This window comes from Gorilla gorilla, chromosome 7 (assembly GCF_029281585.2).
Source record: "Gorilla gorilla gorilla isolate KB3781 chromosome 7, NHGRI_mGorGor1-v2.1_pri, whole genome shotgun sequence".
NCBI classification, from domain to species: Eukaryota; Metazoa; Chordata; class Mammalia; order Primates; family Hominidae; genus Gorilla; species Gorilla gorilla.
The window spans coordinates 107,705,029-107,731,677 of NC_073231.2; the positions used below are offsets into that span (position 1 = coordinate 107,705,029).

Consider the following 26,649-nt stretch of genomic DNA (forward strand, 5'->3'; position numbering starts at 1 on the left):
CTAGACCCCAACACAGTTCCCCTCAACAGGGCTGGGACCATCTGCAGGCACTTACTTCAGCTGTGTGCCAGGGGAGATGTTCCCAAACAGAGATATTTTAATCCTCTGGAATTCAGATTTTCTTTTTTTTTTCTTTTTTTTGCCATACCAATAGCTGGTTTTAATTTTTTTTTTAGAGGAAATACTATAGTTTAAAAAAAGAGTTCCAAAATATTTAACAGAATTTCCAGCAATGATTATTTCTAAAATGTAAAGATTTGAAACATAATTTATACAAAACTAAAAACCAGAAGGATTCATTCTTCCTTTTTCTTTTCTTAAAAAAATCCAGACAATTTGTCACAAGAAAGTTCAGCATGTGATAGCAGCTGCAGCCTCAGTCACCCTTGGAATCGCTGTCCCTCCTCATGGGGACAGAGCTCCGCACTGAAGACAGCAACACACCTTCAATCGGCTTCTTAGGGTTTTCCTCCAAGTCCGTCTTAACTGCTCCAGATTCAGACAGTTTCCACCCCAACTCATCTCTTGTCAGGTTCATGCCGCCAAACACCAGAGGACTGATCAACTGAGCCTTGATGTCTCCTTCCAGGTAAACAAATATCATGGGCAGATTCCTATCAGGATAATTGGGTATGCAGGTGGTTGAATTGGCTTTGATAAATTTGACATCAGGAAACTTCCTGGCAAGTCCACTGAGGTGCTGATTTATCAGGGCACAGAGGGGAATTCCTTGTTTGCAAAGGTGCAAGATGACCCACAAGCCCTCACTGGCTTTGGTAACTTCTTGAACATAATACTTCCCTGAAATCTCCAAAACTTCTCCAAATTTATTCTTCAGTTTAATTGCTTTCCCCTCAGCGAGTCTCTGCCATCTGTACATTTCAATAGCATGTTCATCCTCCTCATGAAACTCGTCTTCATGATCCTCCAGCTCTTCCAAAGTCATATCTTCGTATGTTGTCACCACTGACTGCTGAAGGATGTGCTGCTCCTCTTCTGCCTCCTCTTCTCATTCTTTTAGACTTTCCTTGGTGGGTAAGATGCTCTTCTTGTCTAAGATGTCATTCCACTCAGTGTCTGTGTTGGGGTCCTGCATCTTGTTTCCAATCGCTCAAGCCAGTCGTGCCGGGGAATTCAGATTTTCTAAAAACATGTTTACTATTTAAATTTGGCTGACCCTTGCAGATATGCGGGCCTAAGTCAATCAAATCTATATCATGATAAAGGCTAAGTTCCTTCTCTTTCTTAATAAGTATGAAAAGATGCTAGAGAAAGTCTACAGTCATTTCTAACTCTTTCTCTCTGGTAGCCTTAGATCCACCTCTCATGCCAAAACTATATGTCATGGAGGAGCTAACCCGTTTAGAGCATGATCCCAATAGCAGGAAGTGTATTGAAGAATATCATACTTTGGGCCTCCAAGCTGAGCCCCTCTGTGTATTGCATCAGTTCTCACATCATAAGAGAGACTCCGAAAGTCCAAAATGAGGAGGAAATGAGGATCTCTGCAAAGTCTCTCACCTTCCACTAATGCTTTCCTTCTGCGAGCAACTGCATTTATCTGCAGTAGTTTTCCCCACCACTCCTCTCACTTTTCTGCTGCTTTATTTTATTTCAGTTAATTGCTCTTTCCCTTCAGCATGTTCCTTTGCCATTGACTTCTGCTTTTTAAGCCAGCAAAATACCTTTCTTTCTTCTTTCCAGCAGCCCTTGGCCTCTTGGGAAGGCTTAGTCATTTCTGCACTACATTCCAAATCAAAATAAAGTGAACAATCTCCAATGCCTTGGAAAGGGCTCCCTCAGATTTTCATTGAGAATGGCTTTTTCTTTCCTCCCTAGGTCTAAGATCACTGGAAGAAGGACACTCAAGGTGGTGAAAGCTCCAGAGCTCTGTCCCTCACCTTCATGGTGATGCTTCCCAAAGTGTGCAAGGCAAACCATTGGAGTTACTCAAGACAGTTTTAGTGGTGCATAGTTATGGTGGATTATGGTTGTGTATTTATTTTCATGTGCCTTAGAAAAAAATATAGCTGGCATAACCAATTTCAAAGCTATTCACAGCTATAACTGCTGCTTAGGGCAAATGCAAGGTAAAATATAAAGAGGGAGTGGTTTAAAGAAAGACATTAAGTAAAAAATAATATAGATAGAATGTGATATAGTAAAAATCATGGAGATGGGACCTGAATGACAAAAGCCTGGGAAATGCTGCTTGATGGAAATGACTCGGACCTAGGAAGAATGGGACATGATGTCAGTTCTGGCTATACTGCCGCCCCCATTGCAAAGCCCTGAGCTTGGGGTAGATGGTGGGAAAGCAGCTGTTAGCCTATGAATCACCAGGCTAAGATTCACAATTTCACACCAGGGACTAAAAATACTCAGAAATGTTTCTGAATGGATAAATCAACTTCATATTAAGCTATAACCAAGGATAGCATTGCCATTAAATTTACAATTAGAAGCACCCTGATCCAAAATTCTTTCAGTGTGGAGGCTAAAGCCTACAAAGGTCACATGATTTGGCCCAGTTTCACCCCAGGAAATAGTAGCAGAACTAGAACTTAGACCTCAAACATGATTCATTCTAAATCTTTCTACTACATTTTGCTGCTAGATGTATTTCATATGCCCCAACAGTCTTATCTACTCCTGAATATATCTAGCTAGATTTCACAGAGTAGTAGAAGATAAAATCAGAGACGTAACATGGGGTGGGGGAGAGTGTGTCAGAACTTGAAGGCCCGTTTGAGGACTTTCAGGAGGTTCGGCCCAAAGGTGGAGCTGATAGCTGTATCTAGACACTAGAGAATTCGCAGTAAACAAAAGAGACAACAAATTTTCCATTGTGAAGGTTTACATTTTAATGGAGGAGAAAATCTAGAATCTGAAATTGCAAATCACCTATGTCTAAATGTCAAATAAGTAATGGCCCAGGATAATAGGATCCACACTGGGAAGGGTTTCCATGGGTTATCTGGTCAGCTGGGCTGTGATGGCCTCTTTCAGCATTTCCCACACTTCTGCTATATCCCAACAACCAAAGGCCCCCAGTCGAACAGCTGCATTTTTCTTAATCAAAAAAAAATTTTTTTTTCTGAGACAGGGTCTCCCTCTGTTGCCCAGGCTGGAGTGTAGTGGTACAACCATACCTCACTGTAACCTCCAACTCTTGGGCTCAAGTGATCCTCCTGCCTCAGCCTCCTGAACAGCGAGGACTACAGGTGTGCACCACCACATCCGGCTAATTTTTAAAAATTTTTTTGTAGAGATGAGGTCTTACTATGTTGCCCAGGTTGGTCTCAAATTCCTGGCCTCAAGTGATCCTCTTGCCTCAGCCTCCCAAAGCACTGGGAATAGAGGTATGAGCCACTGTGCCCAGCATCTTATCCAATGTTTAACTCCTCTCCTCTTCCTAAGTAGAACAGGAGGGAGGGGTATAAGCGGAAAAAACAAACTGGCCAGAAAGAGAAAGGAGAGGAATCAATGGAAACAATGATTCTCCTACAAAGTATTTTAAGTCCTGAGCTATGCCAGACTAAGTATGTTACCTATGTTAATATTTTATTATTACATTATTAAACTGACAACATAACTGCATAATAATAATGACTAGCCAGTACTGAGAGTTTGCTATGTGCCGGGAAGTAGTCTAGACAGTCTGACCAACTTGATCTCACTTATTCTTAACCACAACACTATAACACAAGTACTATTATTTTTCATTTCACAGATGAAGAACTGGATGATCAGAGAGGTAAAGTCATTTGTTCCACATCCCACAGCCAGTAAATGGCAGAGTCCAGACACAGATGTCAGGATGCTGGACTCCAAAGTCCTGGCTCTTCATCCTGTTCAGGGAGCTCCCCTCCTCAACAGGAGGCAACAGCTAGCTCAGGCTGTCCAGCCAATGCACCATTCACACAGGATTTCCCTCCTTGCAAGTGTTCTTCTCAAGAATAGGCCCCCTCACTGACCCTGTCCCTTTCATCACTTCATTGTCCTTTTTTCTAACCCCTCTGCTCGGTGCTCCGTGTCCCCTGGTTACTGGGGTAACAGATATCTCGGGTGGTTTTTGCTAGACTTCCATGACCATTGTGGTCTGTCTCTCTTTCCCAGCACTTCTCAGCCTTTTAATTCTCTCCTCATTATTGAAGCCAGCATGGAGCAATTTTTCAAAACATCCAATTAGCAAGTGCACAGAAGGAACTGGATCCATAATTAATTAATGATTCTAAGATCCAAAAACGCAAAAGCAAAGCCAAGGATGTGGAAGGCACCAAAAACCGAAACTGCATGAGGAAGATGTCCACATTCAGGACCCCTCCCTGGGAAGGACAAAGAATTAAACAAGCTGCTCACTGATTCAAATCCCTAAAGAACCTCCACATGTCCTGGAATTGAAAAGACATCAATCACTGGATAACAATCCCAAGTGGAACATCTCTCCTCTCCAGGATGAATGGCTGCCTCTGTTGTAGTAGTGAACTGATTCTTTCTCTATTGTTTTTATGAGAGAAGCTTGGCCCCTCTTTCCTCTCTAAATTGTTCAACTCTTTTAGAGACAGTCTTTCTAGCTAGATGGTCCTAACCTCTGGGATTTCTTGCTCTTCCCCAGGCAGAAGTCAAGTTAGAATACCAGGATTTAAGAGATGAAGCTAGGATGACTGTGGAGAAAGAAAAAGGGAAAATAGTAGAGGAATGCCCGGATTCTCAGATGTACAGTTGCTATTCTAATTTGGAGAAGAAAGGAGGGCTTGGATGGAAGTCCACCCAGATCAAATTTTCTCAGACATCAACTCATTCTCCAACACACAGGGTGAAGTGTAAATGACAAGGCAGTGGTAGCACAGTTATTAGTCAAAGTGCTGTCTTTTCATTAGGAGGAAATAGGGATTATGTTTGCTTTTGATTATTATGAACACTAGTTGCTGCCTGAAAGACTGGAGACAACAAAACAAATAGCCTGAACAGTATTATAGCAAGTTCCTGTATGTCACGGGACATCATGATATACTTGCTGGTAGTGAAAATTAGAAGACTTATATAGACCATGACAGTTGTAGGCATCCTTTATTACTTTTTCTTACCTGCAGCCTAATTTCCTTTTGGTTCTATATTGGGCCAATGCCAGCGTTCAGGGCTGATCTCTGTACTTAAGGGAGTATATCTAAACCCACTCTACCAAGCCGCAGACTAAGCATTTTGCTTAATACCATGGCAATGGATACAAGCAATGTTAGATGAGAAAGAAAATAAAATGTCACCAGGACATTTACAAGACATAGTACTTATTGCTGCTGCTGCTCAAATAAAATAATAGTAAATACTGTTATGCATGTTGCTAAGCAATGTTGCATTTTCAGTCCTTAATAACTGCATTAGTAACACAAGATGGGACAAACTACATTTTGATACCAATGAGACGTTTTGTTTTCTTTGAATGATCAGCCTCAGCAACCGATGACTTCCAGCACAAAGCAAAAGTGGTTATCTTTTCTCTCCTGGCTAGGATATATATGAGAACTCAGTGGTAAATTTCCTATTGGAAAAACTAAGGGTTCTCTCTGCTAACCCACTCCCCCACAAAGTCTTTAAGTCTTAAGTAAAAAATAAACGAATTAATAAATAAGTAACATTCTTTCCCTGAAATGTCTCCTCTCAGCTATTGTATATGTATATGTAGCAAGTGCTAGAAACCTGTGAATTTTAAATACAGTTAAAGATTTGAAGTAAAATGCATCTACAAATATATATCCTTCTGATTCAAAGATAATACTGATTTGAAGGATCTTATGTGAGGATAATCAACATTGCAGCAGTCCCAGATTCTGTATTAATAACAACCCTCTGGTTTACAGATACTAGAAGGTTGCTTAGGGTGAGCTGCTAACTAATGACTTCTTGTCCCTCTCCCCAGGTTACCCAGCATTCCCTGGTTACCCAGAATTCCCAATTACCCAGCATTCCCCTATTATCCAGCATTCTCTGGTTACCTAGCATTTCCCCATTTATCCAGCATTCCTGGCTACCCAGCATTCCCCAGTCATTCTGCATTTCTCAGCTACTACCTAAGCATTAGTCAGAAATAGTCTGCAAGAAAATAACCTTTTCAACAGTATTTTACCAGTGGAATTCTGGAAGCCTTCATCTCCTTAGAGGAACAGTATTGCATAAAAGATACTATGTATGCTATAACATGGACCCTGGAGCCTGACTCCCTAGGAGAAATCCTGACTATACAATTTCCCATTTAAGTGACTTTGGGCAAATGAATGTCTTTTTGCCCCTTTTTTTCTCACCTGTTACTGCAATGATCAAATAAGTTGATATATATAAAGTACTTAGAGCAGTGCCTCCTTCTGGTTCTGGGGAAGAGCTGTTTGAACACCTCCCCATCAAAACAAGCAAATACTGCAGTTAGTAAAGGAGAAAAAAAGCTGACTCCAGAATGTACCCTTAGGATCTGTATTTGTATTACGTATTTGTATAATGCTTTTATATTTCAGAGGAAGCCACTGATCTAATGAAGCTAGAAAATACTAAATTTTGAACTCCTATAACATCAAACTGTTACTAATTATGGTTCTGGGAATATGCCGTATGTCCCAGCAATAACAAATGTTCCACGGAAAACTAAGTGGCCAAGGGTGGGAAAAACATATAGTAAATGTCCTTGTTTTTCTTGGCTGTTAACATTAATATAATGAAGCATTCAGTGAAAACTATGAACATTCAACTGCAACTTCCTACCACTTCAGAAGACATTCTTGAACCACTGAAAGTGAGAGCTGTTATGTTCAAACAGCATTGTCAAGTAATTTATTAAGAATCTTACATTTTAAACTTTGAAAAATGTTACTCTGTCCCATAGAAATTACATTGGTAGATGCTAAACTAACTCCATGTGATTCTCATTTTCAGAAACACAATCTTAGACTGTTCAAGAGTTTCAGTGTTTCTCCTTGAGCTGCATAATAGAAAGCCATTTGGGTTTTAAATATAATTTTGTTTTTTACACGGGTTCCCTTGTACAAGGAACACAGTTCTCTCATACAGTCTTGGTATTTAAGAGACTAATTGTTTTAGATTTCTTTTAAGCTTCATTTTACTTAAGTGAACTTGAAGAAAATTTTTACATCTAGTGAAAGAAAATTATTAATCAAGTGATCTTTACTTATAAGGAGGTCATACCAGCACCAAGAAGCTAACTTTTTTTTTAGACTTTGTTTTAAAGAGCATGTATTTTAAAAATAAATCAGACTGATGGTCCCATTTATTCTTATTTTCTGTTATAAGTAAAGTATGATGATCCCACAGGTGCTAAACAGTGATCAAGATCTAATCCAAGCTACTTTGGAGGCAGAAACTGCTACTGACAGAACCTCTGCATGTAATCAAGGTGCTGTTATGTGACGGTCAATGCCACGTCCTACGATTACGATGATGAAGAAAAGCAGCCCTAGGTTCTTTCCTCATGGAACTTGTCCAAGACAGCACTACTTAAAATGTGGTCTACGGATGTCTTATCAGATTTCAGTAAGGCAAATACAGATATTGCAAGTAGTTGTCAATAAACTTCTACAGGAGCTGGACATTGCTACAGCATCCAAATGTGTAATCAAGTAAACTCATCTCATTGAATGCAGTATAGAATGGTTTGGAGACTGCCAAACTTCCAAGGTGAGTTTTCTGGGGTAGATTCTAAGTACTGGTGTGTCCGGAATTGGTGGGTTCTTGGTCTGACTGACTTCAACAATAAGGCCACTGACCCTCATGGTATTATAGTTCTTAAAGACGGTGTGTCTGGAGTTTTTCCTTCTGATGTTCAGACGTGTTTCACAGTTTGGTCCTTCTGCTGGGTTCGTGGTCTCACTGGCTTCAGCACTGAAGCTGCAGACCTTCGCGGGGAATATTACAGCTCTTAAGGCCCCCGCGGTCTGGAATTGTTCATTTCTCCCGGTGGGTTCGTGGTCTCGTTGGCCTCAGAAGTGAGGCTGTAGACCTTCACTGTGAGTGTTACAGCTCATAAAGGCAGTATGGACCCAAAGAGCGAACAACAGCAAGAGCTGTTGCAAAAGGGAAAAAAACAAAGCCACCACCGTGTGGTGGGACCTCAACGGGTTATAACGGCTAGCGGGGGCAGCCTGCTTTTATTCCCTTATCTGTCCCCACCCACATCCTGCTGATTGGTCCATTTTACAGAGAGCTGATTGGTCTGTTTTACAGAGCACTCATTGGTCCATTTTGACAGGGTGCTGATTGGTGCATTTACAATCCCTGAGCTAGACACAAAAGTTCTCCAAGTCCCCACTAGATTAGCTAGACACAGAGCACTGATTGGTGCATTCACAAACCTTGAGCTAGACACAGGCTGCTGATTGGTGCATTTACAATCCTCCAACTAGACATAAAAGTCCTCCAAGTCCCCACCCGACTCAGGAAACCAGCTGGCTTCCTCTGGTGGATCACTCTGCTAGGGCCGCAGGCAGAGCTGCCTGCTAGTCCTGTGCCCTGTGCCTGCACTCCTCAGCCCTTGGGCGGTGGATGGCACTGGGCGCCGTGGAGCAGAGGGCTGCCCTAGTCCGGGAGGCTGGGGCTGTGCAGGAGCCCACGGTGCCGGGGAGGTGGGGCGGTGAGGGAGGCTGGGACATGGCGGGCTGCAGGTCCCGAGCCCTGCCCTGCTGGGAGGCAGCTGAGGCCCGGCAAGAATTCGAGAGCAGCGCTGGTGGGCCGGCACTGCTGTGGGACCTGGCGCACCCTCCACAGCTGCTGGCCCGGGTGCTAAGCCCCTCACTGCCCGGGGCCAGCGGCGCTGGCCAGCTGCTCTGAGTGCGGGGCCCACTGAGCCCGAGCCCACGCCCACCCAGAACTCATGCTGGCCCACGATCGCCAGGTGCAGCAGCCCCGGTTCCCACTGGCGCCTCTCCCTCCACACCTACCCACAAGCAGAGGGAGCTGGCTCTGGCCTTGGCCAGCCCGGAGAGGGGGCCCCCACAGCGCAGTGGCGGACTGAATGGCTCCTGGAGCATGGCCAGAGCAGAGGCCAAGGCCAAGGAGGCGCTGAGAGCGAGCGAGGGCTGTGAGGGCTGCCAGCACGCTGTCACCTCTCACTGGTAGTCACAGACAGGACACGTATTGACTTGTGATGAATTGGAAAGTTTTTCAAAAATTGAATTCTCCCCAGATAGTGTGAAAAGCACTAGTCTAGTGCTTCAAAGCATTATACAAAAAAAAGAGAGTTTAATTCCAACTAAGAAAATTTGAGAATGTTTTGTGAAATAAATGATTAAGAGTGGATTAGAATTTGAGGGGTAGAAATCACAACATGAGAAGTGCTATGGAGGCAGAAAAGTGCAAAGATGACCCGGGCCACCTCCTTCATTATGGCTGGAATAAGATATGGGGACAAGGCAAAGGGAGGTAATGGAGATAAATGTGAAAAGATTGATGGAAGCCGGTTACTAGAGGGCCTCGAATGTCATGAAAAGGACTTAGAACTTTATTTTTGAGATAATCAGAAGTCCTTAATATTTCTGAACAGCATCACGACACAAAAGACACTCTATTTTACAAATAATATTGGCTCATTTGAACTACATGTGACACTTTAAGGCAGGAAGCCTTTAAGTGAGGTAAACGATAACAGTAAAAAGGAATTTCACTTTCATAAAACCATCTAACAAAATATCTGTTAAAATAAAAAAATGAATAAAAAGGAATTTTATTTAAAAATAATCTCTTTAATAGTGTCATATATTACATGTCTAAGTACATTTTTGCAATTTGAAGTCTTCACTGCACCATAGCACAGTAAAATACCAGTTTAGAAGATCTAATCATGTATGATTGAAGTAATTTTGAAATACCATTTCTGAGCTTTACAGTGACAGAACACATTCTTCCCATTTTCAGAAACTTTGATTAAACCACAGATAATATGGGAACATTAACCAATACACTATTATAATAAATTACACTAAAATGTCAAACACCATCACCAAAGGACACAAGAGCAGCACTTTTTTTCTCTCTGTTATTCTCAGCTTCCTATAAAACTAGAATTGATTTCATTAAATGTGCCTCATTTATGTCTCATTTAAGTTTGGTGCCAAGGACCAAAAGGCTCTTAATTCTTGCAGCTGACTGAAGTGGAGTCTTTGTGGCATTAAGACTCTCATAAATGTATCTTCTTAAGAAACAATTGAACCACTAAGTTTTAAACTTTGAGGGTAAAACTTTCTAAGGCTTTAACAAATAAAACAAGGCTCCCAGAAAAACATATTATCACGTTAGAATTTCACATGCTTGGCTGAGTTAATATCTAATTATTTCATCTTATAATTCTGGTTTCATAATATCATCTTCAATTTGGATGTGAGAATTATAGAACTGTAAAGATACCATCCTGTTAAAGCTACACATTTAGAATTGCACACATTTGTGATACAACTACAATACAAGGCTAAAACAGAGCAGTGTGAGTCATTGATTAAGATGCACTAAAGCAGGGGTGCTCAACTGAGGGTGATATTTGCCCTTCCCAGGAGACATTTGGCAATGTCTTCAGATGGTTGTCACGACTGGGGAATATACTACCGGCACCAGGATACTGCAATACATTCTATAATGTGCAAGACACTCCCTTCCAGAAGAATTATCTGGTTCAAAATGACAATAGTGCTATGTTGAAAAAAGCATACTGAAGGATCACACTAACAACATGTGCATCATTCCTCCCAATTCTAAGATTCTTGGCATATGCTATGGTCTGAATGTTTGTGTCTGCCTCCCTCCCCACATTCATATGTTGAAGTCCTAACCCCCAAGGTGATTATATTAGGAGGTGGAGTTTGGGGCAGCTGATTAGGACATGAAGGTGGATTTAGTGTCCTCATAAAAGAGACCCCAGGGTCTCTTTTCCCCTTCCACCATAGGAGGATACAGCAAGAAGGCACCATCTACGAACCAGGAAATAGGACCTCGACAGACAACGAATCTGCCAGCACCTTAATCTTGGACTTCCCGACCTCAAGAACTGTAGGAAATAAATTTCTGTTGTTTATAAGCCACCCAGTTTATGATATTTTGTTATAGCAGCCTAAGCAGACTAAGACAGCATATGTAGAAATAATCACTTTGATTCATACAGTAGGAAAGTCAGAAACAAGGAGGTTCCTGAAGATTAAAACAGATAATTATTATGCCTCCCTTTGATATAATGAACTACTTACATCAAACCCTCTGACTTTTGCAAACAAGACCTGAAGGTAATCCTCACCGGTGCCCTGGTGTAATTCCACTGATGTCAGTAATACTCTCTATGTAGCTATGCAAACATTGCCTCAAGAAGTCTTCCAGCAGACCTTCATAAAAGATAGGCACAGTTGAAAACCTCAAATAAGTTTCCAGGCATGTATTGTTCTCTGTGTTGTAAGTCAGTAATGGCTTTAAGAAGCAATATGAAATAACAACTTTTGAGAATGTGGGAAAGAAATCCATCTCCTTAAATATGTACATTGATTCTAAGATGTGAACCTTTTCTAGATATGCTAAATGTGCAAAATGTATAAAGCATATTCAATATATAAGGTATAATAAGGTCTTTTTGTAAGAAGAAATAGAGGCCAGATGTGGTGGCTCACGTCTATAACTCCAACACTTAGGAAGGCCAACACAGAAGGACTGCTTAAGGCCATGAGTTCTAGACTAGCCTGGGCAACACAGTGAGACGCTCTGACTCGACAAAAAATACAAAAATTAGCTGGACATGGTGGTGCGCACTTGTAGTCCCTGCTACTCAGGAGGCTGAGGCTTCAGTAAGCCAAGATTGCACCAGTGTACTCCAGCCTGGGCAACAGAGTGAGATCCCATTTCAAAAACAAACAAACAAAATAAAACCAAAGAAACAGACTCTGAAATGCTCTTCCTCTCAGCTCCTTCTCCATCAGTGTTAGACTCTGTGAGTTTTATTTAAGTCTTTGTATTGCTCCCTTCCTTCTCCCCTCACCACTCCAGAATGAGGCACAGGGAGGACAATGGGATCACTATTGTCTCAGAAACAAGAACAAATTAATACAAAGCCTGGTTTCCCTCTCGTTTTCCTCTCTTGAAATTTCTTCGAAGTCTTTGACCGTGAATTGGGTACTATGAAGGACATCTGTCCTAAGCATCCTCTTAGGTCTTCGAGAGTATATGCCATTATTTAACTAAACAGAAGAATAACCACACTTACATGCAATACAATTTATATTTGAAATCATGTTTAAATTCTATCTAAAGACCCATACTACTTACTTATAAGCAAAAACTTAGTATAAAACCTATATATTTGCTTTTTGGCATATTATCTGCCTGTTCCACTAGAATTTCAGCTCCATGGGAACAGGGATTTTGTCTTGGGTATATTGGCTGGGTGAGTAAATGAATATCTTCTCCCTATCAGCAGAGTCATTATACAATTGCAAACTCCTTTCATTTTTACAGAAGACCACAGGACTCATTTCCTGTTATAAACTACTCATGTTGGTTCATTCATTCATTCTCTACTAAGTCTTTCATGATCTGGCTCCTGCCACCCCTCTAGCTTTCCCCCATAGGATGCCCGCCTTGCTCTCCAGCAATACTAGCTTTGGCTCAATTCTTAGTAAGCTGCATGCTCCCTTCTACCTTAGAACCTCTGCTCTGGCCTTTCTTCTGCCCATCTCCAACACCTTCAGATTTCTGCAGGGAAGCCTTCCCTGATCCCCACTGAGACTAGGTGTGGTACCTGCATTTTATAGTCTCATAGTTCCTTGTTTTTGCTGTTGTTGTTTTCTGTCATAGTACTTAACACATTTGTAAAATGTATTTGTGTGATTATTTGATTAACTTCGCTCCCAACCCCACTCTTCTCAGCTTCATGCCTTCCTATCCCTATTAATATCCGTGCCATCTAACACAGTGCCTGTCACATAGCACCTGCTCAATAAATATTTATTGAACAAATAAATGAATTATGCTTCTAGAAACATAATCTATTACCAAATATGTAAGTCCATGTTATACCATATCATTCTTCTCTAGGGCTCAAGTTAGTAGGTACTTAGTCAACATTTGTTGGTTAATTGAAATCATCATTTATCTCCAGCAAACACCATTCTCCTTTGTCTGTATGACACTAAACAATTTGTTGCAAAATTGCTGGGAAATAAACTACTCTCTTTCTATTTTTTTCTACATACTAATACAAAAGCAGTTTGTTTTTGTTTTTGTTTTTCACCGAATTTATTAGCTGTTTTGGCATTAAGAACGTGACTGGATGGAAAATAGTTGGCAGGGAATCAATTACTCGACTGATCAGTATTTGTCTCTGTGGCTATATTTGAAAACATCTGGAAGCACACTTTAATTATCCTCTGAATATTTGGTGTCTCGTGCTCTCAGCCTCTGAGATAATCTCTCTCCATATTATTCCTAAACGAAAGGTATTCTGTTGACAAAACCAATGTTTTTTGGCAGAGGGGAATTTGTGGGACATTGAAAATACAGAATAATGGGCTCCCAGGCTAAAAGGGCTAAAACAGCATTCATTCTTTTAAGAGAAGGAGCAAAGAAGTCTTTAGCTTAGAAAACTGCAGAAAAATGAAATTCCATGTAACATCCTATAACTAAGAAGCTAGTCACATAGGGAGCCTTGGGAAGAGTACAGATTTCTTGGGGACCCAGACAAAACCATCCTGACTTAAGGAGGCTGAAGAGCGATATCCAAACAACAGGAAATCAGTAATAATTATAAACCTAGAGTCTATTCATATACTTTGCTTTCAAATAATTTCTTTATATGTATTCTTCCCATCTATGGTTATCTGGATTTCTGCCACTAGGCAATTTTTACTAAATTGTCTGAAATTCTTGGACAAAATCCCAAACAGCCCAGGAAATTTGGGCAGTATTTGCTAAGTCAGGCCATTCTTATGGAAAGCCCCTGTTAGGAAGTTTAACCTCTGTCGAAGAAGTCATCCTCTTCCCTGCCTTGCCCACTACTCTCTCAAGCCCACTAGTAGTCAAGCAGGGAGTGGCTTCTTCACTGCCCCAAGAGCTTTTCTGTCAATTTCTCATCCAAATCATCCTCGTTTGGGTCTGGCAGATGCTGCAAACCTGCAGCATGAACTCTCGCAGTCTCCCTTTGCTCCATGTGAATGAGAGGTGAAGTCTAGCTTATTTGGAGCTCACTCTAGCAAGGAATTACCTGCCCCTGAAACCATAAACACAGAGAAGGACCCAGGTGCTGCAGGAGGGACAGAAATGACTAGAAGCCAATAGCATCATAGTGATTATCCACACCTCCATGCCAAGGGGAAGTGTTCTTATGTTAAATCTTACTCAAGCTTTACTGTCTTTAGGCAAAAACACACATTTTCCTATTAGGCTTTAGCTTGATGCCAGAAAGAGCCAAGGAACTAAAGCAATGGCAACTGCCATGTCTCGGGTTGTGATGTCCATAAATAGTTCAACCAAATTATCTCAAGAAGAAGGAGCTTCCCAGACTGCCTGATCATTACTATTACAATGCACAATTCTATCTTGGCCTCCAGGAGAAATGCAATAGGGCTGAGACTTAGTTCTCAATGCCATGAGGAAAATAAAACATTAGATTTTGTTTAACGTGACTTCAAATATTTCATTACTCTTCTATAGATCTCATTAGAAGGACTGGACTACCAAATCTGGAATAAAGACTTTTCACTTTCACTTTCTTGTTACATCCAGGTGAGCCATGTTGCTCAGGTAGTAATTAAACCATAAAGACTTAATGGGGGAAAAGGAAGTGGGATGAAAAGAGCTAAGTCTACTCAAGTTTCATTTGATATCAATGTATCTGCCCTGCCCCCATTTATTTTATTTTCTCCATTTGTTCCTCACACACAACTGTTTGACCAAGTAAATATCAGATTAATCCTCACGACTTTTTTCCAAATAGGCACAAAACATATAACTGAGGTCTAAGCCATATGACTTTGCCTGCAATTCTTCACTAGCTCTTGTCTGGGGCCATTAACTTATTTTGAAAAGTTTCCAAGAAATTCAGTAGTTCCCTTCCTGAAAAGCCAATTTCCTAACTGTTCAATGAGATGGCTTTTGAGACTCATATCAACACATTAGGAAAGTAATAACATTCCTATTCTAACAGGAAATTCACTATTGCTGGTGCTGCTACCCTAATTATACTATAATAGAATTTCAAAAGAATCTTTTTTGAATTAGAAAACATCCTGTCTACTTGCTGCATAATATCCTCTTCGGTCCTCTATACTAAATGAGTCCATTTGGAAAGTAAGGAGGGGTATAAATTACCTTTTTTCCAGGAATCAACAAGCCAGGTTTTTACTCCATTATCATATGTCCTGTTTTGTTTTACTAAATCTCTTGCACTTAAATAAGGTTTCCGCTTAATCAGTCACCAGAAAAGAGAACAGGATTTTTTTTTTAATTCAAATGGGTGCATAGCTTTCTTTTCAGTAACATACACATTCATCAAGAGTTAAAAATGGAAATGGCTACCCCACGACAAAGCTTATTTTTCTACTTAACAAATACAAATATATAAACACACACAAACCTACCTAGGATACAGCTTTGCATTTTGAATCGTAATTTACACAATTTAACCCTTTCAAGAGATTAAAAAACTAACTCACAGTATGCAGTCACTCAGTGCCTGGGATCTCGGGGCCTTCCTCGGTATCACGACAGATTTTAACACCAGGAGATCAGATGCCCTGCAACTGAGACCACTCATAATTAGCGAATATTGTACTTGAACATTTGACAGCTCTGTAAAAGTTTTGGTGAGACTGTCACTTTTATTTCTTTTGTAGTTGCCTTCGCAAACAGGAAACAGGAAACGCACCTACAAGAACACTGACGTGTATCAGCCTAATTGGTTTTTGGTTCAAAGTACTCAGGAATGAGTCTTGTAACCCAGGGATAACAGGCACAGTCTCCAAAGAGTAGGAATCAGCTCTGAGCATCTCACAGTCCACTTCTCTGGACAGATGCTATGCAGGCAATTTATTACAGGGAGAAACAGGCATGCTGAGTAACATTCAGGCCTTATGGCCTTAATTCAGGAAGGATTATAAATATTAGAATAAATGAACTTAAATATAAATATATACATATACACATATATTAAATACATTATTTAAATATATATCAATTATTTAAAAGAATAATATGTTAAAATAATGTAATATATATAATTTTTCCTGGAATGTATATAGAAACTATCACTTAGGAATCATTTGGTTACAAGTAACAGAAAACCCAGCTCAAACTCACTTATACAAATAAATAACAAAATAAGGAAATGTTTGTTTCATTGAGCTGGGGAAAAAACCCGAAAGTAAGATTGGTTTTGGGAAACCACAAGTTTGTTGTATCATTTGATTCTAGACAATTCTCTTGGTACAGGTATTCTTTGTGAATTGGCTTCACCCTCAGGCTGCTCCCCTCCTGGTGCAATAAAAATGGCTGTAGCAGTTCAAGATCATATATCTATCATCCAAGAGGACACTGTCAGCATCATGGCAGTCCCAGTGAAAGTTCTGAGGTCATTCTGAGGGCCCATTGCTGAATCGGCCACAGTATTTGGGGGTCTCATATGTCAAATGGCTTAAACTAATCAAGGCTTATCCCTGGAGGTAAGAGTAGGGTCAATCCAAACAAACATCACATAGAGAGACACTGGGGATAGAGGAAAGGGAAAGTGGGAAGGGGATCAGCAAATGTCCACCACAAGAGTGCTTGACAATAATCTGAAGACTGATATTTGAGGATGTGTGTCTATAAAAACCCTAGTACTCAGGTGATCTGCAGATGTCCAAAAGAGAATGAGTGGAAGTTCAATAGATATTGATGACCCAAGGCTCTATATTTAGCTGGACTTTCTTTTTTATTTATTTATTTATTTATTTTTGCAGAGTTCGGGAGACAGAGTTTCACTCTGTCACCCAGATGGGAGTGCAGTAGAGCAATAATAGCTCAGTTTAACCTCAAACTTCTATGCTAAAGCAATCCTCCTGCCTCAGCCTCCAGAACAGCTAGGACTGCAGGGATGCCCCAACATGCCTGGCTAACTTTTTTTTTTAATAGAGATGAGGGCTCACTATGTTGCCCAGGCTGGTCTCGAACTCCAGGCCTCAAGTGATCCTATCACTTCAGTGTCTCAAAGTGCTGAGATTACAGGCATGAACCACCACACCCAGCCTGAACTTTCTATTAACATTGGATTTGCTCTCTGAGAAAATAGTTCAGAATATTTCCACTGTTTATTAAATACATTTTACAGTGTATGAAGCACTCTTCCATTTGATCTTCTATTTTGTCATGAAAACAACCCTGTCAGCAGTGGGCAGGCATCCCCACTGAAAGCTTAGATAGTGGGGCAGACACTGCCAGTTGCCTATCCAATGACAAGTCTACCCTTTTCCCTTACAGAATCTTGATTTTGTCCAGGGCAGGAATTTGCCATGTTAAGATTCAGCTAAGAATGATGGCCAGGTGGAACAATTTTGGTTCTGGAGATGCAAACAAGCTGAAGTTACTGCGTAGGGCTCCTGGAAAGGTACTTTCAAAGGACCCTGGCATTCACTTTTCGTTCTTTGCCCTTCTTCTTCATCATGCCTGCAACTCTGATGCAAAGCTGGAGGAAGAGCTATCTCTTGCAGTCATGAAGTCACAAGCATGAAAACAAAAGCCACATGCTGTGAACGAAGCCTAAAATGAAAGAAGGAGTCACTGCACTGGGCCTGGCTTGCCTGCTTCTAGGCTGTTACATGAGAAAAAGTAAATCCTATTTGGTTAAGCCACTGTAGAAGGATTCTTGTTACAGGCCACTGCACATAATCCTAACTGATACGAAGAGGTTTCTCAACCAGGTGATGACAGATCAAGGCTTAAACACAAGTCTTTCGACTCCCTGTCCGGTGATATTTCCAATAAACTGCATTGCCTCTTTAAAAGCAGAACCCATACTCTGAATATTATACAAACAGGCATTTTAAATGTATGCTTTTTTTCTCAACAAATAGCTTATTTAAATGATCTGAGACATAGCTCAAATGGTGAGAGGAGATTCATTGCTTTTTGTTTTACTTTTTAACATGTGGCACTCAAACATCTGCAAAATTTCTAAATTTCCTTGGCTACAGCAAAGGAAGCTAGTTCATTTTACCAAAATTTATTTTGAGGCTACCTAAGGAAGAATAAGCCAGCTTCCCACATCTTGTTGTGAATGAGGGTTTTCTTCCTTGACTTTCTCATCCACCAGGCTATTACAAGATAACAGGGTTCTCATGAAGTGTGGAATAACTGAGCCAAAAGTAAAGGAGGAACCATACCCAAAGATTAATTCCAGAGGAATTAAAGATTTAGTTGTAAAAAGCAAAAGGTTTAAACTTTTAGAAGAAAATACAGGGAAACATCCTTCTGATCTTTAAATGGGAGAGAAGTTCTTAAGGCACAAAAGTGTTAACCATAAAAGGAAGGCAAAGTTGATAAATTTGCAACTGTAATATGAAGAGCTTGCATTCATCCAAAGGTACAATGAAGAAGGCAAAAACACAAGCCAATATGTGAGACAAGTTTGCAACATTTGAAATGAACAAAAGACCAGTAATCAGGTTATATAAAGAAATGTTATATATCAGTCATAAAAAGACAACACAATAGAAAAAACATAAGCAGAAGATCTGACAGGCACATCACAGAAGAGAAAAACATGAATGGTGAATGGATGTAGGAAAAGATGAGCAACCTCATCTTTAATTAAGAAAATGCAAATTAAACTGATAGTGGGGGTAGAAATTGATATAACCACTTGGAACAATTTAACCTTCTCTTATGAAGTAGAATGCTCTCATACCCTCCCTCTGAGCAAATCACTCCTATGTATATTCTCTAGTGCTATGGTTTGATTGACAGTGTCCCCTCTAAAATTTATATGAAAACTTAATCCCCAATGCAACAGTATTGAGAGATATGGCCTTGGGGGTGGTGATTAAGTCATGAGGGCTCCACCCTCACAAATGGGATTAGCACACTTATAAAAAGGCTCCAGGTTGAAGGGAGTGCCCTCTTGCCCCTCTGCCCTTCTGCCATGTTGAGGACACAGCATTTATCCCCTCCTGAGGAGGCAACACTCTTGGAAGCAGAGACTAGGCTTCACGAGACATTAAACTTCCTGCATCTTAATCTTGGACTTCCCAGACTCCAAAATGGTGAGAGATGAATTTCTATTAATTATAAATTACCCAGTCTCAGGTATTTAGTTATAGCAGTACAGACAGACTGAGACATCCAGAGAAACTCTTGCATACTTTCCCAGAAGACATGCACAAACATGACTTTTTCGAAACAGCAAAAAGCTAGATTTAACACAAATGTCCATCAACAGGAGAACAAGGAAATAACTTGAGTGATAGTCATTAAATGGAATATTAGATAACATGGAATATCGATAAACCACAGCAGCATGCAATAGCTTGGGTACACCTTAGAAACATAATGAATGAAAGAAAGCAAGTAACAGCCAACTACATACAAATGGTATCTTTTTCACATATAAATAAGCCCAAGAATAGCAAGAATGAACAATATTTGTGTTGAGGCAAACCCATATGTAATTTTTTTTTACAGTTCCACATTATTTTATCACATATGTACATCCATGTTACCACCACTACAATCAAGATACAGAAGTGTTCCATCACCACACAGAACTCCATCCTACTACCATTTTATAGTTATACTCACCCCTTGGGCCCCCATTCCTCATCCTTGACAATCACTAATCTGTTCTCCATCTTTATAATTTTGTCATTCCTAGAATATTAGTAAATAGAATCATACAGTATGTGACCTTTGGATTTTTTTTTTCACTCAGCATAATGTCCTTTAAATTCATCTAAGTTGTTGCATGTATCAGTGGTGTTTGTTCCTTTTCATTGCTGAGTAGTATTCCGTAGTATGAAAGTACTACAGTTTGCTTAACCACTCACCTATTGTAGGACATTTTGTTTCCAGTGTTGGGCTATTAAAAATAAAGCTGCTAGGAACAATTATGTACAGGCTTTGTGTAGATAAAGTTTTCACATTCCAAAGTTTATCTGGAATAAGTGTCCAGGAGAGTGTTTCTGGGTCACATGGTAAATGTATGTTTAGTTTTAAAGAAACCACTAAACTATTTTCCAGAGTGACTCTAGCATTTTAACCTCCAGCATTGCATGGTAATTCCATTTTTTTGCATCCTCACCAGCATTTGACATTGATATGGTTTGACTGTGTCCCACCCCAAATCTCATCTTGAATTGTAGTTTCCATAATTCCATGTTGTAGGAGGGACCAGGTGGAAATAATCGAATCACAAGGGCGGTTCCCCCAATGTGTTCTCATGATAATGAGTGAGTTCTCACAAGATCTGATGGTTTTATCAGGGGCTTCCCCCTTCGCTGAGCAAACATTCTTCTCCTCGATGCCACCATGTGAAGAAGGACATGTCTGCTTCCCCTTCAGCCATGACTGGAAGTTTCCTGAGGCCTCCCCAGTCATGTTGAACTGTGAATCAATTAAACTTCTTTCCTTTATAAATTGCCCAGTCTCAGGTATGTCTTTATTAGCAGTGTGAGAACAGACTAATACAGGCATTATCACTATTTTTATTTTAGCTGTTCTAATAGGTGTGTGGTGCTATCTCATCATGGCATTCATTTGCATTTCCCCAGTAGCTAGGGATGCTGAACATCTTTTCATGAGCTTATTTTCCATCCAAATATCATTTACAATAAGATATCTCTTTTGCCCATTCCCTCATTGGATTTTTGTTTTTTTAAAAAAATTGTTATGTTTGGAGTTCTTTAATCTAGGTACGTGTTTTGCAAACATTTTCTCCTAGTCTATAGCTTGTCTTTTCATCCTTCTAACACAGTTCTTCATAGAACAAACATTTTAAATTTGGATGAAGTCCAATTTATTGACTTTTTTTCTTTTATAGATCATGCTGTTGATATCATGTTTAGGAACTCTTCTACAGTCCATAGGTATTGAAGATTTTCTGGTATGTTTTCTTTTACAAGTTTTCTAGTTTTATGTTTTATTTTAAGTGTATGATCTATTTTGAGTTGCTTTTTAAGTTGTGGGGTGATGAATATGTGACTGTTTTCAGATTCTCTGTTCTGTCCTATGTATCACTCTCTTTGCTAATTCCACACAGTCTTGACTACGATAGCTATACTAATTTTGAAATTAGGTTCAGTGATTTCTCCTACTTTATTTTTCCTTTTTGAAATTATTTTAGACACTCTAGTTGCTTTACTTTTTCATATAAATTTTAGAATAATCTTATATATGTCTCCAAAATTCTTGTTGGGATTTTTATAAGAATTTCATTAAACTTGAATCTGAATATCATTTTGGGGAGAACTGACATCTTTACTAAGTTGACTCTTCCAATCCACAAACACAAATCCAATCCACATTTCTCTACTATGTAGATACTCTTTGATTGCTTCTATTGGCATTTTGTAGTTTTCAGCATATAAATCCCATAAATGTTTCATTAGATATACACACATGTATTCCATATGTTTTTGAGATTGTAAATGATATTGTATAATTAATTTTTATATTCATGTGTACATTGCTAGTATATAACAGTGTAATTGATTTTGATATGTTTATCTTACATCCTGCAACCTAACTAAACTCATTTATTAGTTCTAGGAGGTTTTTTCTTTATAGATTCCATTGAATTTTTCTAGTAGACAATCATGTTGCCTGCAAATAGGAATGGTTTTATTTCTTCCTTTTTCCTTTCTGATTTGTATGGATTTTATTTCCTCTTCTCTATTGCATGTCAAACTTTCAGTACTATATTGAATAGGAGTGGTGAGAGCAGTCATCCTTACCTGATCTTATGGAGAAAGAATTCAATCTTTTACTATTAAGTACAATGTCAGCTATAGGTGTTTTCATAGATACTCTTTATCAATTTGAGGGAGATTCCTTCTATTCTTATTTCTCTAAGTTTTTGCCATGAAAGTTGTTTAATTTTGTCAAATGGGTTTCTGTACATCAATTAGTATGATTGTGATTTTTTCTTTAGACTGTTTATATAGTGAATTACATTGAGGATTTTCAAATATTGAACCATTCTTTTATCCCTAGAATAAACCACCCTTGGTTATGGCATATAATTACCTTTATATATTACTGAACACTATTTATCAATATTTTTAGGATTCTCACATGTATCTTTATAAGAGTAGTTAGTCTCTAGTTTTCTTTTATTGTGCTTTTTCTAGTTTTGGTATCAAAATAATTTCATCTTCATAAAATGAATTTGGAAATATTTCCTCATCTTTTATTTTCTAGAAGAGGTTGTAGAGAATTGGTATTAATTATTCTTTAAATGTCTTATGAAATTTTCTAGAGAAACCATCTGGACCTGGAACTTTCTGTTTTGGGAGTTTCTAAATTACTAATTCAATTTCCTCAGTTACAAGACTATCAAAATTATCTATTTTATATTGTATGAATTGTGGTAGTTTGTGCTTTCTGGAAAATTGCTTCATTTCATATAAGTTGTCAAATGTGTAGAGTTATTTGTAGAATGTCCTTATTATTCTCTTTGATGTCTGCAGGTCTGTAGTGATGTCCCCTTTTTAATTCCAGATATTGGCAATATATATCTTCTTTCTTTTTTCTTTGTCAGTGTTGCTGAAGGTTTATCAATTTTCTTTTCAAAGAACTAGCTTGTTTAATTTATTTTCTTGTTTTTCTCCTTGTAGTTTTATTAATTTCTGCTTTTATCTTTATTATATCCTTTCTTATGCTTGCTTTGGGTTTATTTGGCTCTTTTTCTAGTTTCTTAAAAACTAGTTTCGTCAGATAGGAGCTCAGATTATCAATTTGAGACTTTCCTCTTTTCAAATGTAAGCATTATATTAGTGCTATAAATTTTCCTCTCAGAACTGCTTTAGCTGAGTCACATAAATTTTGATGTTGTATTTTCATTTTCATTCACTTTAACGTATTTTTTTATTTCTTTGAAACTTTCTTTTTGACCTACAGATTCTATTTGAAAGTTTGTTGTTTATTTCCAACTGTTTGGAGATTTTCCTGCCATCTTTCTGTTGGGGATATCTATCTTGATTTGATTATAGCCAGAGAATACACTTTGTATAATTTCAATTCTTTTAAATTTGTTGAGGTTTGTTTTATGGTTTATGGTATATTTTGGTATACATTTTGTTAGTCAATTCTTCTGTTGTTGGGTGGATTGTATAAATGTAAATTAGATCTAGTTGATTGATAATGTTATGGTCTTCTCTATGTTTGCTGGTTTTCTGTCTAGTTGTTCTATCAGTTATTGAGAGAAGTGTGTTGAGGTTTTTAACTCTTATTATGAATTTGCCTATTTCTTTTTTTCAGTTCTATCAGTTTTGTGTCACATACTTTGCAGTTCACTTTTTTGGGTATATATTTAGGGTTTGCATGCAAAATATGTATGTTTGCTATGTTGTTTTGGTAGATTGGCCCTTTTATCATTATATCTCTCTCTGTCCTTGGTAATTTTCTTTTCTCTAAAGTCTTCTTTAACATTCATATAGCTATTCCTGCTTTTTAAAAAATTAATATTTACATTAAAACATTTTTTCATTCTGTAATTTTTATCCTCCTATATTGTTATATCTGACAGGAATTTCCTATAAACAGCATATAGTTGGGGTTTTTAAAAAATCCATTATGTCAGTCATCTTTCATTTGTATATTTTCACCACTTATAGTCAATGTAATTGTTGATATACTTGGGCTAATATCTGCCATTTTTGTTGTTTCCTGTTTGTTCTCTACTTTTTTTCCTTTATTTTGATTTTCTAGACTTATTGTGGGTATTTAGGACTTTTTAAGAGTTCCATTTTTATTTATCTATAGTGTTTTTAGGTATATCTCTTTATCTCGCTTTTTCAATGGTTGCTCTCCTTATTACAATAAATATACACAACTTACTAGAGTGTATTGGTAGAATTCTTACCTCCCTTTACATTCCTTTACTTTTCCTCATCTATAAAATAATTTTCTTAAATATTTATCTACGTACATCAAGAACTACATCGGATAGTGTTATTTTTTGCTTTAACCATGAAATATAATTTAGAAAACTTAAGAGGAGAAGTAAACTTTATTGCACTTACCCCATTTTTATTCTTTGCATTACTCTTTTCTCTTCTTTGAGATGGAGTCTCAGCTTGTCGCCCAGGTTAGTGGTTAGTGTGCAGTGGCAGGATCTTGGCTCACTGCAACCTCTGCCTCCTGGGTTCAAGTGATTCTCCTGCCTCAGCCTCCCAAGTAGCTGGGATTACTGGCATTCACCACCATACCCAGCTAAGTTTTGTATTTTTAGTAGAGATGGGGTTTCACCATATTGGCCAGGCTGGTCTCGAACTCCTGACCTCAAGTGATCCACCCACCTCAGCCTCCCAAAGTGCTGGGATTACAGGCGTGAGCCACCACACCCACTACATTCTTTTCTCTTGATAACACAGGTTAGGTAGTTTTCATATTCCCATAGATCCGTGCTCCCTTATTTTTCTTCAGCCTATTTGATCTATTGCTGAGATAGGGTAATTTCTACTATTCTACTTACAAGTTCACTGATTCTTTCCTCTGTCCACTCCATTCTCATGTTAGCCCATCCACTGAGTTTTTTTTTTTTTACTTCATTCATTTTCCTAGAAATTGGAAAAAATAATGAAGTAAGAAAAGAAAGCAAAAAGGAAGCCAACACGTTTTTTGAAGTAGTAAAAGGAAACTTCTTTCTGCTTCCTAAGAAATGAATACACTCATGGGTTGGCCAGGGGTCCAGTGACCATGCAGGCTGATGTGACTCATATTTGGACTGGTCCTGCTCCTTTCAACAGCCCTCTGTTAGAACATGCCCTAAAGTTCCTCTACAGTGCAATGTGGCTGCTCTGGGCAAGGCTGCCTCCAGGTGACTGGACTGACAGCCAAGGCAGGAACAAGCAGTGTTGCAGAATTAAGCTGTAGCTTATCAGAGTGCTGCAGAGCTTTCCTCCTCTGGCCTTTTCAATGCCAGCCCTACTCATCTTACTGTCAACCTTCAGCTCCCTCAAATCCCTGACTGATGCCATGGCTTTTTATACTTTTCTCTCCCCCAGCATGTGCTTCCTCCTAATTTCTGCTTGCTTACCTGGCCTCTGACCCATTTTTGCTTGCATTATGACATTGTGCACATGTGTGGATTCCCTGACCCAGCTCTTCGGCAGGGGCCCCTGACCTAACTAAATACCACCTAGACATTCTAATGGTTTCACTTTCACCAACAACTGTGTTGCTCTCCAAGGCTAACAGAATAAAGACCTTTCTTTCTTCTCTGCAAGGCAGGGGTGGAGAAGATCGATTTTAAAGGCTTACAGCCTCTACTCTCCAGGACATATTTCTGTGAGGTCACCAGCTGCTGCTTATGCGTGCTCCTTCCATCCCAAGCCCAGCATGTGGAGGCAGGAAAAGAAATGAGTGGGCAGACAAATTAACACTGAAAGGCTTGATAAATACTAACAGCAAATACTAAAAATAACTAGACAGCAGTGGTTTACTTTTAGGAATTTTTTTTTTTTTTTTTTTTTGAGATGGAGTCTCACTCTATCACCAGACTGGAATGCAGTGGCATGATCTCAGCTCACTGCAACCTCCGCCTCTCGGGTTCAAGTGATTCTCCTGCCTCAGCCTCCCGAGTAGCTGGGACTACAAGTGTGTGCCACCATGCCCAGCTAATTTTTGTATTTTTAGTAGAGATGGGGTTTCACCGTGTTGGCCAGGATGGTCTCGATGTCTTGATCTCATGATCCGCCTACCTCGGCCTCCCAAAGTGCTGGGGATTACAGGCTTGAGCCACCACGCCCAGGCTATGTTTAGGAGTTTCATCTGTGCTTTTGTGTTGGGGCGAGAGCGAGGGAGAGAATGAGGACTGTAGAGAAGTTGGAAATGTTGCTGTTCTCTGGAGGTGGAGCCACTGAAGAGCTTCCCTGGGTAGACAGCACTCCTCCACCTCCTCCCTGAAATACCTCTCTCAGCCTTCCCAGGCTTCCTCAGCTCTGCAAATGGCTCCTCCCTGTGCCACAAAGGCATCCCTGCTCTTACCAGCAGAGAGGAAAAGTGGCTAAGAGATTGTGGCTGTTTTCTTCCTCAGTCTCATCCTCTCCCATTTGCAGGAGAGCCTGGCTGCCTTTTGACCTCAGCTTCTAAAAGACAGAAGGGTGCCTGGGGTTAGTGTGTGTCTCCTGTATATCTGTGAGTCCCTGGTATGCTGGGTGTGACATGGCAAAGCCATTAACCCCACATGACACAATCTGCAGACACAGACTCCAGACTAGGAATCCCACACATTCCCCAAAATGCCCACTCCTGCGCTCCTGTAGGACTAGGGATGAGCATAAATGGCCCTGATCCTTTTAAGACCAGGGTCTCCTGGTTGAATAAAATGGAGGACAGTAAGCCTGTTCAATTCTGTTTCTGTTATTTTCCCTTCCCTGGTGAGTAATTCAGCTATGCTGTGAATCGATAGGGATCTCTGGAGCTGGAAGAAGA

At 39.5% G+C, this 26,649-nt stretch overlaps 1 protein-coding gene and 1 pseudogene across 33 annotated transcripts in view; both read right to left on the reverse strand.

Moving 5' to 3' along the window:
* The window catches only part of NCALD (neurocalcin delta), a 438,037-nt gene that overhangs the window by 183,636 nt on the left and 227,752 nt on the right, over positions 1-26,649 (reverse strand). For 22 of the 33 annotated variants that reach the window (XM_055348177.2, XM_055348179.2, XM_031013796.3 and 19 more), the window contains one exon: positions 15,681-15,767. The exons of the other annotated variants lie outside the window; for them this stretch is intronic. The gene's annotated coding sequence lies outside the window, so the exon portion shown is untranslated. The remainder of the gene's footprint in view (positions 1-15,680; positions 15,768-26,649) is intronic. 33 annotated transcript variants of the gene reach the window in all.
* LOC134756381 (phosducin-like protein 3) lies at positions 219-15,670 on the reverse strand (annotated as a pseudogene).